Below are 15,919 nucleotides of genomic sequence, written 5' to 3' on the forward strand. Positions count from 1 at the left end.
AGAGGGCACGTCCATGGTGACACAGCCTCTCACTTACTTACCATCTATTGCAGGTTGCTGCCCCTCTCAAGCTGGAAGGCTTCTGATTGGCCCTCCAGCTTTGTGTCCATGCCAATTAAGGGGCTGCCTCGGTGAAAATCCCAAAGCGTAACAGCTTCTTCTCCAGGAGCATGTTTGTGACCCAGAAACAGTCCTGACTCCTGTTTCCCATTCCCGAGCGAAAATCCGGCCCCGATGTCCTTTATTTTTTGGGTTCTTATTGTGCCTTTGATTCTTTCATCAGTACAAGCACTGATTCACTTTCTTTTGGGTAAAATATAATGAAAGGATCAAGATGCACTTATTGGAGATTGCTTTATCAGCGTCGTGGCTGTAAGATGATTTCGGGAGAACATGGGCATAAATGTTAAGTTGAACATTCAGTAATATTGAGGTTTCCCTTTTTTTCAATGATTTCCAGAGCTCTTATTCACAGAAAATTGATTCACTCGAAAAATTCACATCCAAAATTTCTTGGATGGCCTAAAGTTGAAGCAGTTTAAACTATATGTAAACAAAGTTAATTTACCAATATTTACTGTGATAGCTGGTTGTGGCCTATGAATGGATATGGGGGTTGATAATCGCAAGAGCTCCACCACAGCACCCTACATAATTTTTGTTTTAAACTCTTCTTTCTCTGGTTGTCCAGGCTTACCTGGAAGCGAGTATATTTCATCTTTCTTGGCGTACCAGCTGCTAATGTTACTTTGGCTTCTTTCTTAGTCAGGCTACCAGGAACTCCCACCCCCTGCTCTGTCCTCTTGGCAGCATTGGCCTGTTCAAGGGTGGCAGAGTGCAGCCTCTTGTAAGGACCAGGAACTCCCACACCATGAGGCACAAGTAACACCTTCACTCCCCAAAATCCTTAGTTTTTTTTAACAAAGGTCCATTCTCCCATTCAGATAAAGCAGGACATTTATATGTCCTAATAAGCTATTTGAGGCTGTGGACTAAATAGCATCTGCCTCACAATTCTTGTGAAAACTTTTGTTTCACATGGATTCCTGCTTTTTTCTGGTATTTCCACTGGAGTTATGACAGGAGTCAGTACGTGTACAGGGAATATTTTTAACCTTTCTGTTCAGACATTGACAGCACACAGCAACAATACAGGGTTTTCTCATTGTTCATCACGACAGAGACAGCAAAAACAACACAACCAAAAAGGGAACAATTGTCCATGAATTGGTGGGCAAGTCCTCAAAGATTTCGGACAAACGATCAGCAAATTCCACCTTGAATCTCATACTTATCACATTGCTGTTTTGTAATCGGTTTCCCACATAAATTATTTTTATACACAATACACTTACGCATAAATTACAACTTTACAATTACAAATTATGAAGTTTCAGCTTTTTTGTCAATCTGTATGTACAAATAAAAATTAAAATAGAACTAGCTCTCTAAATGAATTCACGGGCAAGGTTAGGTTGTCCCATATTGTGCCTAGCAACCTGTTCCCCCCGATAACTACCACCAATAGAGTGCCCTCAGCCTGATGTGTACAGCACTCGTATGGGTGCTAGCCCAACAGACTTATTACTTAACATTCTACCAGCATGGTGTGTTCTTGATTCCCCACCCAAATTAGAAATTCCTATGGATGAAACATCGTCAACCACTGGCACTGCTATCAGAAGGCTAGATCACAGTGTACCTCGAAAGGCACATGGTGCAAGTTGTGAAGGAATTCATGAGTTTCATCAGCACATAGATTCATGCAATTAACTTATTTTAAAGCATCAAATTTACATTTGGCCCCTCTGCTTTTTTTTTGTTCATTTGACTCTGAATTTAGTATAACAGTAGGTTTAGATAATGCTAATACGGAGAAAGACAACTTTTCCTTGAATGATGTATAATCTTCCAAGTGGCCTCAGGGTTGTTCTGATGATTCTGCCTGCTTGACCGTATATCAGCTCGGCAGGTGTATGTGATTTCTCATCTTAGCCCAAGATGCTCTTGGATAAAATGGCTAATGGATTGTACCTGATCCTCCATTTAGCCCATTCCTTCTTCAAAAGGATGAGAGCTGCAAAATAACAGCATACGGCATGTTGCTATCCCCCCTGCTGGACCTGTCAAATTGTGTACCTCATGTAATCCCACTCTGAACGTGATTTACAGCTCCAAGTGTGCATAGCTTTGACAAAATTGCAGCATGGCTACAACTAACTTAATTAAATCCGCCTCCCAATTATTGGTTTAATTGCTGTTGTTGAGCCTCTAACACTAGCAAAAAAGGTGTTACAACAATTCTAAATCCACGTGAAAGTGGAAGGCAGTTTCTGCTTCATCTACTGAAAAGGTATTACGTTCCCTGAGTATCGGTAAATGAGCACCAAACTTGCCCAGCAAATTGTTACCTACGTCTCCAGAGCTTGGAGGTTGCCTTGGAGTTGACTATGGTTTCACACTAATACTACAATTATGCAAACTTAGAATGGCTACATTTGATGTGGGTTACAAATAGTAAAGCCTGATTCTGAGTTGAGCATAGCAGATAATTGTTGTCAGAAAATAAACCTACTGAAGGAGTAGAAGAAATGAGCTGTGCTCACGTCCAATGATAAATCGGGTGCTTTTAAGAAACTATTTGAAGAAGTATCTTCTCTCAATCCACTCTCTGGCACTTAGAGGGCCCATTAGAAGTTTGTAGTTCATACAATATAAAAATGGCCCCCCGGATCTGTTGGTAGTCCCAGGCCTGGACACTGTGCACTTTGGGAATTCCATAGCCCACTACCATGGGTAATGGGAGCAAGGAAATAGTCCAAGTTTCGAAGTTTTGATTTAAGATTGGATGTGGGGACAGGGTAGATAAAGAATAAGAAGACACAACCTAAAGCTGCAAGCATCAATAGAAGCTATAAAATGCAAAATGAATAAAAAGGAACAAGAGGAACAAGGAACTTAACAGGATGAAGAGTCATTTCCCCTCCTCGTACTACAGTCATCCACAATCCTGAAAGAGTACAATAAGGTTCAAAACAGAGTCATTATTCAACTGAAAACTGAATAGCAGTCAAACACACTTAAGCCAATATACGACTGAGTAGATTTTGCTCAATTTTAACACATAGCCTAAAAATGGTAAAGATTTTGCTCTTAATTCAGATTGTAAATTATTATGCTTTATACATTATGGATATATATACTTAATAAATATATATGGTTTTATGAAATTATCACCTTTTATCAGCAATAATTTTAACTAAAGCAATTACAAATTTGCTTTCGTTCTGGATTTATAACTTGAGTCACTTGGTTGACTTATCTATCTGATTGTAGCCATAGCATTATCTTTCCACCTCTGCACTGTTACCTCCAGAGATCCCCCATCTTTTTGAACCAATCTACCCACTGGCCACTATTTATTGTAAGAGCCAGTGAGAGTTGATTCACAAGTTGTGGCGACTGCAGAAGTATATAAAGCCCTGGATTAGATGGTGTCACAGGAAGAGTTACAGATACAAGACCCACTGAAAAAATACAAAGCGACTATAATTTACACTGTATTGCAAGGCAAGTAATCAGTACACATTAGTAAAGTTATTTCATACAATGTTCCTGTTCACCAATGTTGTTTCACAAGTATAATTTTACTTGTACAAATGGAAGTTTTAAAATATGGGCACTGAACAATTTGAACATACGAATTAGGAGGCCACTCGGCCCTTCGAGCGTGCTCCGCCATTCAATAAGTTCATGGCTGAACTGATTACTCCGCATTTCCACCTACCCCCAATAACCTTCCACCCCTATACAATATGGTGCAATAGTTTGCAATGACTCAGTCAAGTTTCATTTATTATATCGGATTCTATGATTTTTAACTGTAGTCTTGGAGATCACATTCCATAGCGTTATACTTATGCCTTAAATGTGTAGTTTGTACATTACCCTATATATTGTGTTAATATACTTTCATTTTAAATGTGGGGTTGATTATCCTGGATGTCACCACCATCTGTTCTCCTATATCAGTTTAAATTGCACAATTAGTTGTAAATTGCTTGTAGTCTTGTTCAGGTATGTTCATCATTATAATTACATGAGCATCAATCTCACTTGGATTCTTCCTCACTTGTATCATTTACTGTCATGAACAAAAATTAACAGTTCATTAAAACAAATGAAACCAGGCACCTGCTAACTCAATGGCATTTTGCCTTTCTCATTACCCTGTTCTTTTGGAAATACAGGATTACATTAGGTTCATTATTTATGATTGAGAATATAGATGTTCTCAATGATCTGCATCCATTATTCCTTTAGCAAAACTCTGTGATTCAAATCAACTGTACACATCACAATCTTAACTCTCTGCAGCCCTGACCATCTAAAATAGGGGATTTGTGAAAGAAGGGAGAAAGTTAGTGAGAGAGGAATTCATGGTGGAAGTCAAAGGACTGAATTTTCACAAACCCTCGGTGTTGTGATCTGTAGTGGGTGAGGGTTCTGAAGATGGCTCCGGATGAGGCCTGCCACGGACCTGGATGCTGGGAGGGCCCGGCCTGATCCTCCCGGCGGCAGCGAATCTCCGTGGCGGCCCCCCTGCAGCTGGGCGACGGGTCCACAATTTTTAAATATGCAAATGAATAAAATTAATGAATTTACATACACTTACCTCCAATCTTGAGGGCCTGCCACGATTAACGTCACAGCGACCAGCACGCCTGCGCCTTCAGATCCCCGTCTGGGAAACGCGATGCCGCACTGGTGGGGAGGGGGGGTGGAGGAGGTAACTTTGTCAATGCGGGAGGTGGGGCAGACAGGGTCAAATAAACATGTGAGAGGTGTAGGAAATGGTGGGAAGGGTTGAACCTTAAACTTTGTGCAGTTTGGAGGGGGAAGGTCAAATGTTAAAAGTAAGTGTTTTGGGAGGAAGGGCAAATAGTTATTGTAATGGCTATTGGGGGGTGGGAAAGGGGAGTTAGAAATTTATTTATTTAATTTTGGGGGTTTGGACTTTAAAAATCTAAATTGGGCGGCAGGGATAGCTGCCCTTTAAAAACGCCTGCGCAGAGGAGGCTGACACCACTGCTGGAGAAGGACAGCCCGTCTCCTCCACAAGATTTATTTAGCCATTTTTTGAGCTCGCTGCCGATCTCGATGGTGGGGTCTTAAAATCTAGCCTTTGGTGTGAGAACAGTGGCACAGTGGCTAGCACTGCAGCCTCACAGCTCCAGCGACCCGGGTTCAATTCTGGGTACTGCCTGTGTGGAGTTTGCAAGTTCTCCCTGTGTCTGCGTGGGTTTCCTCCGGGTGCTCCGGTTTCCTCCCACAGCCAAAAGACTTGCAGGTTGATAGGTAAATTGGCCATTATAAATTGCCCTGAGTACAGGTAGGTGGTAGGGGAATATAGGGACAGGTGAGGATGTGGTAGGAATATGGGATTAGTGTAGGATTAGTATAAATGGGTGGTTAATGGTCAGCACAGACTCGGTGGGCCGAAGGGCCTGTTTCAGTGCTGTATCTCTAACTAACTAACTAACTAAGATTTGATCGAAGTTTTCAAGATATTAAGGGGATCCTTAATAGGTATATACAAAGAAATTATTTCCACTGGTTGAGGAGTCCGGGACTAGGGGTAATAGTCTAAATATTCAGGAGTGAATTGAGGAAACATTTCTCTGTGTAAAGGGATAACTTTCAAAATTCTGGAGAAATACAACCCTGGTTTGTAAAATCTCTCCTTTTAATTTAACCCTTGGAGTCCAGAAACCATTCTGGTAAACTGATGCTGCATTCCCTCCAAGGCTAATATATCCTTCCTAAGGTGTGGCGTCCAGAACTGCTCACAGTACTCCAGGCATTGTCTAACTAGGGTTTTGTATAGCTGAAGCATGACTTCTACCCCTTTTTATTCTAGTCCTCTCGCTATAAAGACCAGTATTAGTCTTTTTGGTTATTTTTTGTACATGTTAGTCTCCTTGGACCTCCACTGTTTCTAACTTTTCACTGTAGTGGAGCTCGGTGACGAGTGGTGTTCCACAAGGATCTGTTCTGGGACCTCTGCTCTTTGTGATTTTTATAAATGACTTGGATGAGGAAGTGGAAGGCTGGGTTAGCAAGTTTGCCGATGACACGAAGGTTGCTGGAGTTGTGGATAGTGTGGAAGGCTGTTGTAGGTTGCAACGGGACATTGACAGGATGCAGAGCTGGGCTGAGAAGTGGCAGATGCAGTTCAACCTGGAAAAGTGTGAAGTGATTCATTTTGGAAGGTCAAATTTGAATGCAGAATACAGGCTTAAAGACAGGATTCTTGGCAGTGTGGAGGAACAGAGGGATCTTGGGGTCCATGTCCATAGATCGCTCAAAATTGCCACCCAAGTTGATAGGGTTGTTAAGAAGGCGTATGGTGTGTTGGCTTTCATTAACATGGGGATTGAGTTTAAGAGCCGCGAGGTTATGCTGCAGCTCTATAAGGCCCTGGTTCGACCACACTTGGAATATTGTGTTCAGTTCTGGTCGCCTCATTATAGGAAGGATGTGGAAGCTTTAGAGAGGGTGCAGAGGAGATTTACCAGGATGCTGCCTGGACTGGAGGGCGTGTCCTACGAAGAAAGATTGAGGGAGCTAGGGCTTTTCTCATTGGAGCGAAGAAGGATGAGAGGTGACTTGATAGAGGGGTACAAGATGATGAGAGGCATAGATAGAGTGGATAGTCAGAGACTTTTTCCCAGGGTGGAAAGGGCTATCACCAGGGGGCATAATTTTAAGGTGATTGGAGGAAGGTTTCGAGGAGATGTCAGAGGTAGGTTCTTTACACAGAGAGTGGTGGGTGCGTGGAGTGCGCTGCCAGTGGTGGTAGTAGAAGCAGATACATTAGGGGCATTTAAGCGACTCTTGGATAGGTACATGGATGATAGTAGAATGAAGGGTAGGTAGTTAGTTTGATCTTATAGTAGGTTAAAGGTTCGGCACAACATCGTGGGTCGAAGGGCCTGTACTGTGCTGTACTGTTCTATGTTCTATGTTTTGAAATTGCATTGTACATATTGTTCACTTGTGACTACCATGCACACATGAGCCAGCAGAGGGAGCTAAAAGAGAAAGTGAAAGTAGGACAGAATAAAGAAGACTCCATTATGTTCAACATCACACTGTCTCAATCTCTGCCTTATATTTCTTACTAAACTCAGCTAACTTTGCTCCATCCCGAGAACATCACAATGGTGACAAGGTAAATAGAAAACCGATAGTGAAAAACAGGAAACATTGCTTTCAGGTGTGAAATTTTTGGAAAGTTTTTGTCTGCTTTTCTGAAGGCAGCATTTTAAGTTGGAGACTGTGTTAGTGACACACAGGAAACTTGTACAGTATATACTCACACACACTGATCCCTCCAGAATAACCAATATCCAATTTTTAAAAAATCTTGGATTATTGCAGAGAAGTTTCCTCTGAAAAGAATGTGATCGCAGATCCTTTATCCTGCACTATCACTGCATTGCTGATCAGTATGACGTTGTCTATGCCCAATTAACACCTCTTGATGTGCATTCAGAGCCATCATCTGTATCCCCACGTTGGCGAAAGTGGCTGTGACGTTTCGAAGGCTCGATGGCAGGTTTCGCAATCACAGACAACACAAGGAGGTGAAGAATTAAAGATATCTTTAAGACACTTATGCCTGAGCAAAATGACTATTACTCAGCAAAAAATGTACTGACAACCTACTGTGATCGGTCTCTGCGGCACACCACTGGTCACCGGCCTCCAATCTGAAAAACAACCCTCCACTACCACCCTCTGCCTCCTATCACCAAGCCAATTTTGTATCTAATTTGCTAGCTCACCCTGGATCCCATGTGTTCGAACCTTCTGGACCAGCCTACCATGCGCGACCTTGTCAAAGGCTTGCTAAAGTCCATGTAGACAACGTCCATCGCCCTGCCCTCGTCAATCCTCTTGGTCACCTCCTCGGAAAACTCAATCAAATTCATGAGACATGATTTCCCACGCACAAAGCCATGCTGACTGTCCCTAATCAGACCATGCCTTTCCAGATGCATATAAATCCTGTCTCTCAGAATCCCTTCCAATAACTTTCCCACAACTGATGTAACGCTCACCAGCCTGTAGTTCCCTGGCTTATCCCTGCTGTCTTTCTTAAATAAAGGCACAACATGAGCTATCCTCCAGTCTTCGGTACCTCATCACGTACTGCAGTCATTTCATTCCTGATCTCTCTACTCTCTACTTAGCACTGGAGTGCTGACTTGGGTTGCAATAGAGTGCTACAGTGGAAGGTTGGTAACTGAGGAAGTTCGGTAAGGAGGGAGCGAGGAGCTCCTTTCATTTCCTACCTGTCCTCAGAGTGAGGGGAGCCGAGAGCTTCCAAAGAGCACAGCTGACTGGGAGAAGACTCGGAGCGCAGCGTTCCGGACCGGTAAGGATAAAAAAACTTACCTCTGGTCAAAAAAACTGAAAGTGACGTCACAGAAAGCTGTGACCTGATTGGCTGGTAGGGAATTTTTTTTTACTGAATTTGAATATAAAACAGTGATAAAAATTGATTAAAACCCTAATTAACTAATTAATAAGTAGAGTAACTAAACCAGAGGTAGGAGATTACTGTATTTAGTTAGCATTTAATATTTATAGTAGGAATCTAGCACTAGGGACCATATAGTTATTATAACAATTTAGTAAGGATTTAATAAGTATTTATTTATCTTAAATTAATTTATTAATTAGTGCTAGAAATGTCAGTTAGAGGGGTGAAGTGCTTCACCTGTGAGATGTGGGAGGTCCGTGATGCTTCCAGCATTCCGGATGACTACATCTGCAGGAAGTGTACCCAGTTGCAGCTCCTCACAGACCGCATGGATTGGTTAGAGCAGCAACTGGATGCACTTAGGAGCATGCATGTGGCAGAAAGCGTCATAGACAGGAGTTTCAGAGAAGTGGTTACACCCAAGGTGCAGGCAGATAGATGGGTGACCGCTAGAAGGGGCAGGCAGTCAGTGCAGGAATCCCCTGCGGCTATACCCCTCTCTAACAAGTATACCGTTTTGGATACTGTTGGGGGGGATGGCCTACCAGGGGAAAACAGCAGCAGCCAGAGCAGTGGCACCACGGCTGGCAGTGTTGTTCAGCAGGCAGGGACAAAGGGCAGAAGAGCAATAGTTATAGGGGACTCTATAGTCAGGGGCACAGAGAGGCGCTTCTGTGGACATGAAAGAGACTCCAGGATGGTATGTTGCCTCCCTGGTGCCAGGGTCAAGGCTGTCTGTGAATGGACAGGGGGCATTCTGAAGTGGGAGGGTGAACAGCCAGAGGTTGTGGTACACATCAGTACCAACGACATAGGTAGGAAGAGTGACGAGGTCCTGCAGGGGGAGTTTAGGGAGTTAGGTAAAAAGTTAAAAGACAGGGCCTCTAGGGTTGTAATCTTGGGATTACTCCCGGTGCCACGTGCCAGCGAGGCTAGAAATAGGAAGATAGTGCAGCTAAACATGTGGCTGAAAAGCTGGTGTAGAAGGGAGGGTTTCAGATATCTGGACCATTGGGATCTCTTCAGGGACAGATGGGACCTGTACAAGGATGGGTTGCATCTAAACTGGAGGGGCACAAATATCCTGGCTGCGAGGTTTGCTAGCGTCACTCAGGAGGGTTTAGACTAGTGTGGCAGGGGGGTGGGAACCACAGCAGTAGGACAGCAAGTGAAATAAATGAGGGGGAACTAGTAAATAAGGCCAGTAAGACTAAGAGGAAGAGCAGGCAGGGAGATGTTGCTGAGCACAGCGGGACTGGTGGTCTGAAGTGCATTTGTTTCAATGCGAGAAGTATAACAGGTAAGGCAGATGAACTTAGAGCTTGGATTAGTACTTGGAACTATGATGTTGTTGCTTTTACAGAGACTTGGTTGAGGGAAGGACAGGATTGGTAGCTAAATGTTCCAGGATTTAGAAGCTTCAGGTGGGATAGAGGGGGATGTAAAAGGGGTGGGGGAGTTGCATTACTGGTTAAGGAGAATATCACAGCTGTACTGCGGGAGGACACCTCGGAGGGGTCGTGCAGCGAGGCAATATGGGTGGAGCTCAGGAATAGGAAGGGTGCAGTCACGATGTTGGGGGTTTTCTACAGGCCTCCCAACAGCCAGCGGGAGGTAGAGGAGCAGATATGTAGACAGATTTTGGAAAGATGTAAAGGTAACAGGGTTGTAGTGATGGGTGATTTTAACTTCCCCTATATTGACTGGGACTCACTTAGTGCTAGGGTCTTGGATGGGGCAGAATTTGTGAGGAGCATCCAGGAGGGCTTCATGAAACAATATGTAGATAGTCCAACTAGGGATGGGGCCATACTGGACCTGGTATTGGGGAATGAGCCCGGCCAGGTGGTCGAAGTTTCAGTAGCGGAGCATTTCGGGAACAGTGACCATAATTCCATAAGTTTTAAGGTACTTGTGGATAAGGATAAGAGTAGTCCTCGGGTGAAGGTGCTAAATTGGGGGAAGGCTAATTATAACAATATTAGGCAGGAACTGAAGAATTTAGATTGGGGCGGCTGTTTGAGGGTAAATCAACATGTGACATGTGGGAGTCTTTCAAACGTCAGTTGATTAGAATCCAGGACCAGCACGTTCCTGTGAGGAAGAAGGATAAGTTTGGCAAATTTTCGGGAAACTTGGATAACGCGGGATATTGTGAGCCTAGTCAAAAAGAAAAAGGAAGCATTCATAAGGGCTGGAAGGCTAGGAACAGACGAATCCCTTGAGGAATATAAAGACAGTAGGAAGGAACTTAAGCAAGGAGTCAGGAGGGCTAAAAGGGGTCATGAAAAGTCATTGGCAAACAGGATTAAGGATAATCCCAAGGCTTTTTGTACGTATATAAAGAGCAAGAGGGTAACTAGGGAAAGGGTTGGCCCACTCAAGGACAGAGAAGGGAATCTATGTATGGAGCCAGAGGAAATGGGCGAGTAACTAAATGAGTACTTTGCATCAGTATTCACCAAAGAGAAGGACTTGGTGGATGATGAGCCTAGGGAAGGGAGTGTAGAGAGTCTCAGTCATCTCATTATCAAAAAGGAGTAGGTGTTGGGTGTCTTGCAAAGCATTAAGGTAGATAAGTCCCCAGGGCCTGATGGGATCTACCCCAGAATACTGAGGGAGGCAAGGGAAGAAATTGCTGGGGCCTTGACAGAAATGGTTGCATCCTCATTGGCGACAGGTGAGATCCCAGAGGACTGGAGAATAGCCAATGTTGTTCCTTTGTTTAAGAAGGGTAGCAAGGATAATCCAGGAAATTATCGGCCGGTGAGCCTTACGTCAGTGGTAGGGAAATTATTAGAGAGGATTCATTGGGACAGGATTTACTCCCATTTGGAAACACACGAACTTATTAGCGAGAGGCAGCATGGTTTTGTGAAGGGGAGGTCGTGTCTCACTAATCTGATTGAGTTTTCTGAGGACGTGACAAAGTTGATAGATGAAGGAAGGGCAGTGGATGTTATCTATATGGACTTCAGTAAAGCCTTTGACAAGGTCCCTCATGGCAGACTGGTACAAAAGGTGAAGTCACATGGGATCAGAGGTGAGCTGGCAAGATGGATACAGAACTGGCTCAGTCATAGAAGACAGAGGGTAGCAGTGGAAGGGTGTTTTTCTGAATGGAGGGATGTGACTAGTGGTGTTCCACAGGGATCAGTGCTGGGACCTTTGCTGTTTGTAGTATATATAAATGATTTGGAGGAAAATGTAGCTGGTCTGATTAGTAAGTTTGCGGACGACACAAAGGTTGGTGGATTTGCGGATAGTGATGAGGATTGTCAGAGGATACAACAGGATATAGATCGGTTGGAGACTTGGGCGGAGAAATGGCAGATGGAGTTTAATCCGGACAAATGTGAGGTAATGCATTTTGGAAGGTCTAATGCAGGTGGGAAGTATACAGTAAATGGCAGAACCCTTAGAAGTATTGACAGGCAGAGAGATCTGGGCGTACAGGTCCACAGGTCACTGAAAGTGGCAACGCAGGTGGATAAGGTAGTCAAGAAGGCAAATGGCATGCTTGCCTTCATCGGTCAAGGCATAGAGTATAAAAATTGGCAAGTCATGCTGCAGCTGTACGGAACTTTAGTTAGGCCACACTTAGAATATTGCGTGCAATTCTGGTCACCACACTACCAGAAGGGCGTGGAGGCTTTGGAGAGGGTACAGAAGAGGTTTACCAGGATGTTGCCTGGTCTGGAGGGCATTAGCTATGAGGAGAGGTTGGATAACCTCGGATTGTTTTCACTGGAATGACGGAGGTGGAGGGGCGACATGATAGAGGTTTACAAAGTTACGAGCGGCATGGACAGAGTGGATAGTCAGAAGCTTTTTCCCAGGGTGGAAGAGTCAGTTACTAGGGGACATAGGTTTAAGGTGAGAGGGGCAAAGTTTAGAGGGGATGTGCGAGGCAAGTTCTTTACACAGAGGGTGGTGAGTGCCTGGAACTTGCTGCTGGGGGAGGTGGTGGAAGCAGGTACGATAGCGACGTTTAAGAGGCATCTTGACAAATACATGAATAGGATGGGAATGGTGGGATACGGTCCCCGGAAGTGCAGATGTTTTTAGTTTATGCAGGCATTAAGATCGGCGCAGACTTGGAGGGCCAAATGGCCTGTTCCTGTGATGTACTGTTCTTTGTTCTTTTGTTCTATCTGGCCCCTCCTATATGATCTGACAAAAGAGACAACCAAGTGGGAATGGACTAAATCACACAAACGGGCGGTACACCCGACAAAAACAATGCTTGTCAGCAAGTTGCACAAATGCCTATTTCAGCCCTGAGAAAACGACCCAGCTAGTTGTGAATGCAAGCCCAGTTGGCTTAGGTGCAGATCTCATGAGAAAGACTAGACAGGTAGCCCATTAATCATTATGATGGGAAGTAGATCGTTAACGCCTGTACAGAAATGTTATTCACAAACAGAGAGAAGCTCTTAATCACTTGGGTATCTTGCACTTTCATCTTTACTTATATGGAAGTGAATTTAAAGTAATAACCAATCATAGACCACTACTGAGCTTGTTCAGCAATCCACATAGCAAACCACCCACTCGAATAGAACGTTGGATACTCAAACTACAGGAATACAAGTTCCAAGTTGAGTATCAGCCAGGCAAGCCCTACCCAGCAGACTATCTTTCATGACATCCATTGCTGACAGTCGGTCCTACAAGTCATGAGGAAAAGGTTGCTGACCAACATCTTAACTACATAAGCATAAATGCAGTGCCAAAATCACTAAAACTGACCAACATCAAAGCAGCAGCAAAACAAGAGGAGGCTTTGCATGTATGAAGGTTATGGAATCACAAAACTGGAAAGATGTGATCAAGAAAGTATCTACAAATGAAATCGTTCACACACTATGAGGTCTTCATGTGTCAAATGAGCTCACCGTTACAACCACAGCTGATATTGTATTATGCAATAACTGTATTGTCATTCCACACTCATTAAGGGAATGTGTTGTCGATATTGCACATGGAGGACACCAAGGAATTGTCAAAACCAAACAACTGCTTAGGGAAAAGGTATCGTTCCCAAGAATCGACCGTATGGTAGAGCACAAAGTCAATCAGTGTTTGCCATGTCAATCAACCACAATGTCAAATCTTCATGATCCTCTCAACATGTCTGAACTTCCTCCAGGACCATGGACTGAAGTCAGCATTGATTTCACAGATTTGCCTACAAGTGAACACCTGCTTGTTGTCACTGACGAATGTCAACTTCAACAAAAGCAGTCACCCCAAAGCTTGACCAGATCTTCGGCTTGTTTGAAATCCCTCAAACAGTAAGAGGTGACAATGGAGCCCCATTCAACAGCAATAAGTTCAGTAAATTTGCAAACTACCTCGGGTTCACTCATTGAAAATCACATCCTGTTGGCCAACAGCTAATGGAGAAGTCGAGAGATTTATGCAAACCTTGAAAAAGGTGATACATACAGCTATAGCTGAAAGCAAGTAATGGAAGCACGAGCTATATCACTTTCTTCGTAATTACAGAGCAACTCCTCACTCGACTACTGGAAAATCTTCAACTACACATCTTTGCACATCCTATGCGGAGCACCCGGAGGAAACCCACGCAGACACAGGGAGAACTTGCAAACTCCACACAGGCAGTACCCAGAATTTAACCCGGGTCGCTGGAGCTGTGAGGCTGTGGTGCTAACCACTGCGCCACTGTGCCGCCCTAAAGGCACATACTTGTTTTTTAATCCAAGGAGAAAAATAATTACAGATCTGTGACACCAGTGAGAATGAGAAACTTAAAGTATAAGTAAAGAAATAGTAATGGGAAATTAATGGGACTAAATGATGACAAATTCCCTGGACCTGATGACCTGCATCCTAGGGTTTTAAAAGAGGGAGCTGCAGAGATAGTGAATGCATTGGTTCTGATCTTCCAGAATTCCTTAGATACTGGAACAGTTCTCAAGCATTGGAAGGTAGCAAACGTAACCCCGGTATTTAGAAAAGGAAGAAGAGAGAAAATGGGGAACTGTAGGCCTGTTAGCCTAACATCAGTAGTTGGCAAAATGCTAGAGTCTATTATTAGGCACATGGTAACAGGGTACTTAGAAAATCATAATATGATTAAGCAGAGTCAACATGGATTTATGAATTGGGAAATCATGTTTGACAAAACCTTTGGAGTTTTTTGAAGATGTAACTAGTAAGATGGATAAGGGGGAACCAGTGAATGTAGTGTATTTGGATTTTCACAAAGCACTCAATAAGGTGTCACACAAGAGTTTATTAAACAAAATTAGGTAAATAGGATTGGGGTAATATCTTAGCATGGATTGAGGATTAGTTAATGGACAGGAAACAAAGTCGGAATAAACTGGATGTTTTTAGGTTGACAGACTGTAACTGGTTGGGCACCACAAAGATCAATACTTGGGCCTCAGCTACTTACAATCTATATTAAAGAGGGGACTGATATAATGCATTAACATTTGCTGATGATACAAAGTTAGGTGGGAAATTAAGCAGTGAGGAGGATGCAAAGAGGTGCAAAGGGTTATAAACAGATTGGGTGAGTGGGCAAGATCATGGCAGATAGAATACAATGCAGTGAAGTATGAAGTTATCGACTTTGGTAGAAAAAATTTTAAAAATATATTTTTTGAATGATGAGAGATTGGGAAATGTTTGCATTCAGGGGAACCTGAATGTGTGTCCTTGTACATGAATCACATAAATTCTGTGGCTACAAGAGCATGCCAGAGGCTGGGAATTCTGTGGTGAGTAACTCACCTCCTGACTCGCCAAACCTGCCCAAAATCTACAAGGCACAAGTCAGGAGTGTGACGGAATATTGCCCATGTGCTTGGATCAGTGTAGCTCCAACAAGCTCAAGAGGCTCGACACCATCCAGGACAAAGAAACCCCACTGATTGGCACCCCATCCACTACCATGGACTTTCACTCCCTCCACTACAAGTGGACCGTGGCTGCAATGTGTACCATCTACAAGATGCACTGCAGCAACTCACCAAGGATGCTTCGACAGCACCTTCCAAACCCGCAACCTCTACCACCTAGAGAAACAAGAGCAGCAGATGCGTGAGAACACTACCACCAGAAAGTTGCCTTCCAAGCCACACACCATTCTGACTTGGAAATTTACCTTTATTCCTTCACTGTCGCTGCGTCAAAATCTTGGAACTGTTTCCCTAATAGCACTGTGGGTGTACCTACAAGGACTGCAGCGGCTCAAGAAGGCAGCTCACCACCACCTTCCGAAGGGTAATTAGGGATGATGTTACAACCAAGGTGGGAGGAGTGCACTGTCTTTTCTAGTTCCACTTCTCCGCAGGTCACAACATGTATTTAAATGTTTATCCAGTTACT

General features: G+C 43.6%; 1 long non-coding RNA gene across 3 annotated transcripts in view; it reads right to left on the reverse strand.

The window, feature by feature from the left end:
- LOC137370134 (uncharacterized) overlaps positions 1-4,768 on the reverse strand; it is a 73,056-nt gene extending 68,288 nt beyond the window's left edge. For all 3 annotated transcript variants that reach the window (XR_010975086.1, XR_010975085.1, XR_010975084.1), the window contains exon 1: positions 4,676-4,768. This is a non-coding gene — a long non-coding RNA (uncharacterized lncRNA). The remainder of the gene's footprint in view (positions 1-4,675) is intronic.
- Between the last annotated feature and the right edge of the window lie 11,151 nt (positions 4,769-15,919).

The sequence above is a fragment of the Heterodontus francisci genome, chromosome 5, assembly GCF_036365525.1.
Source record: "Heterodontus francisci isolate sHetFra1 chromosome 5, sHetFra1.hap1, whole genome shotgun sequence".
NCBI classification, from domain to species: domain Eukaryota; kingdom Metazoa; phylum Chordata; class Chondrichthyes; order Heterodontiformes; family Heterodontidae; genus Heterodontus; species Heterodontus francisci.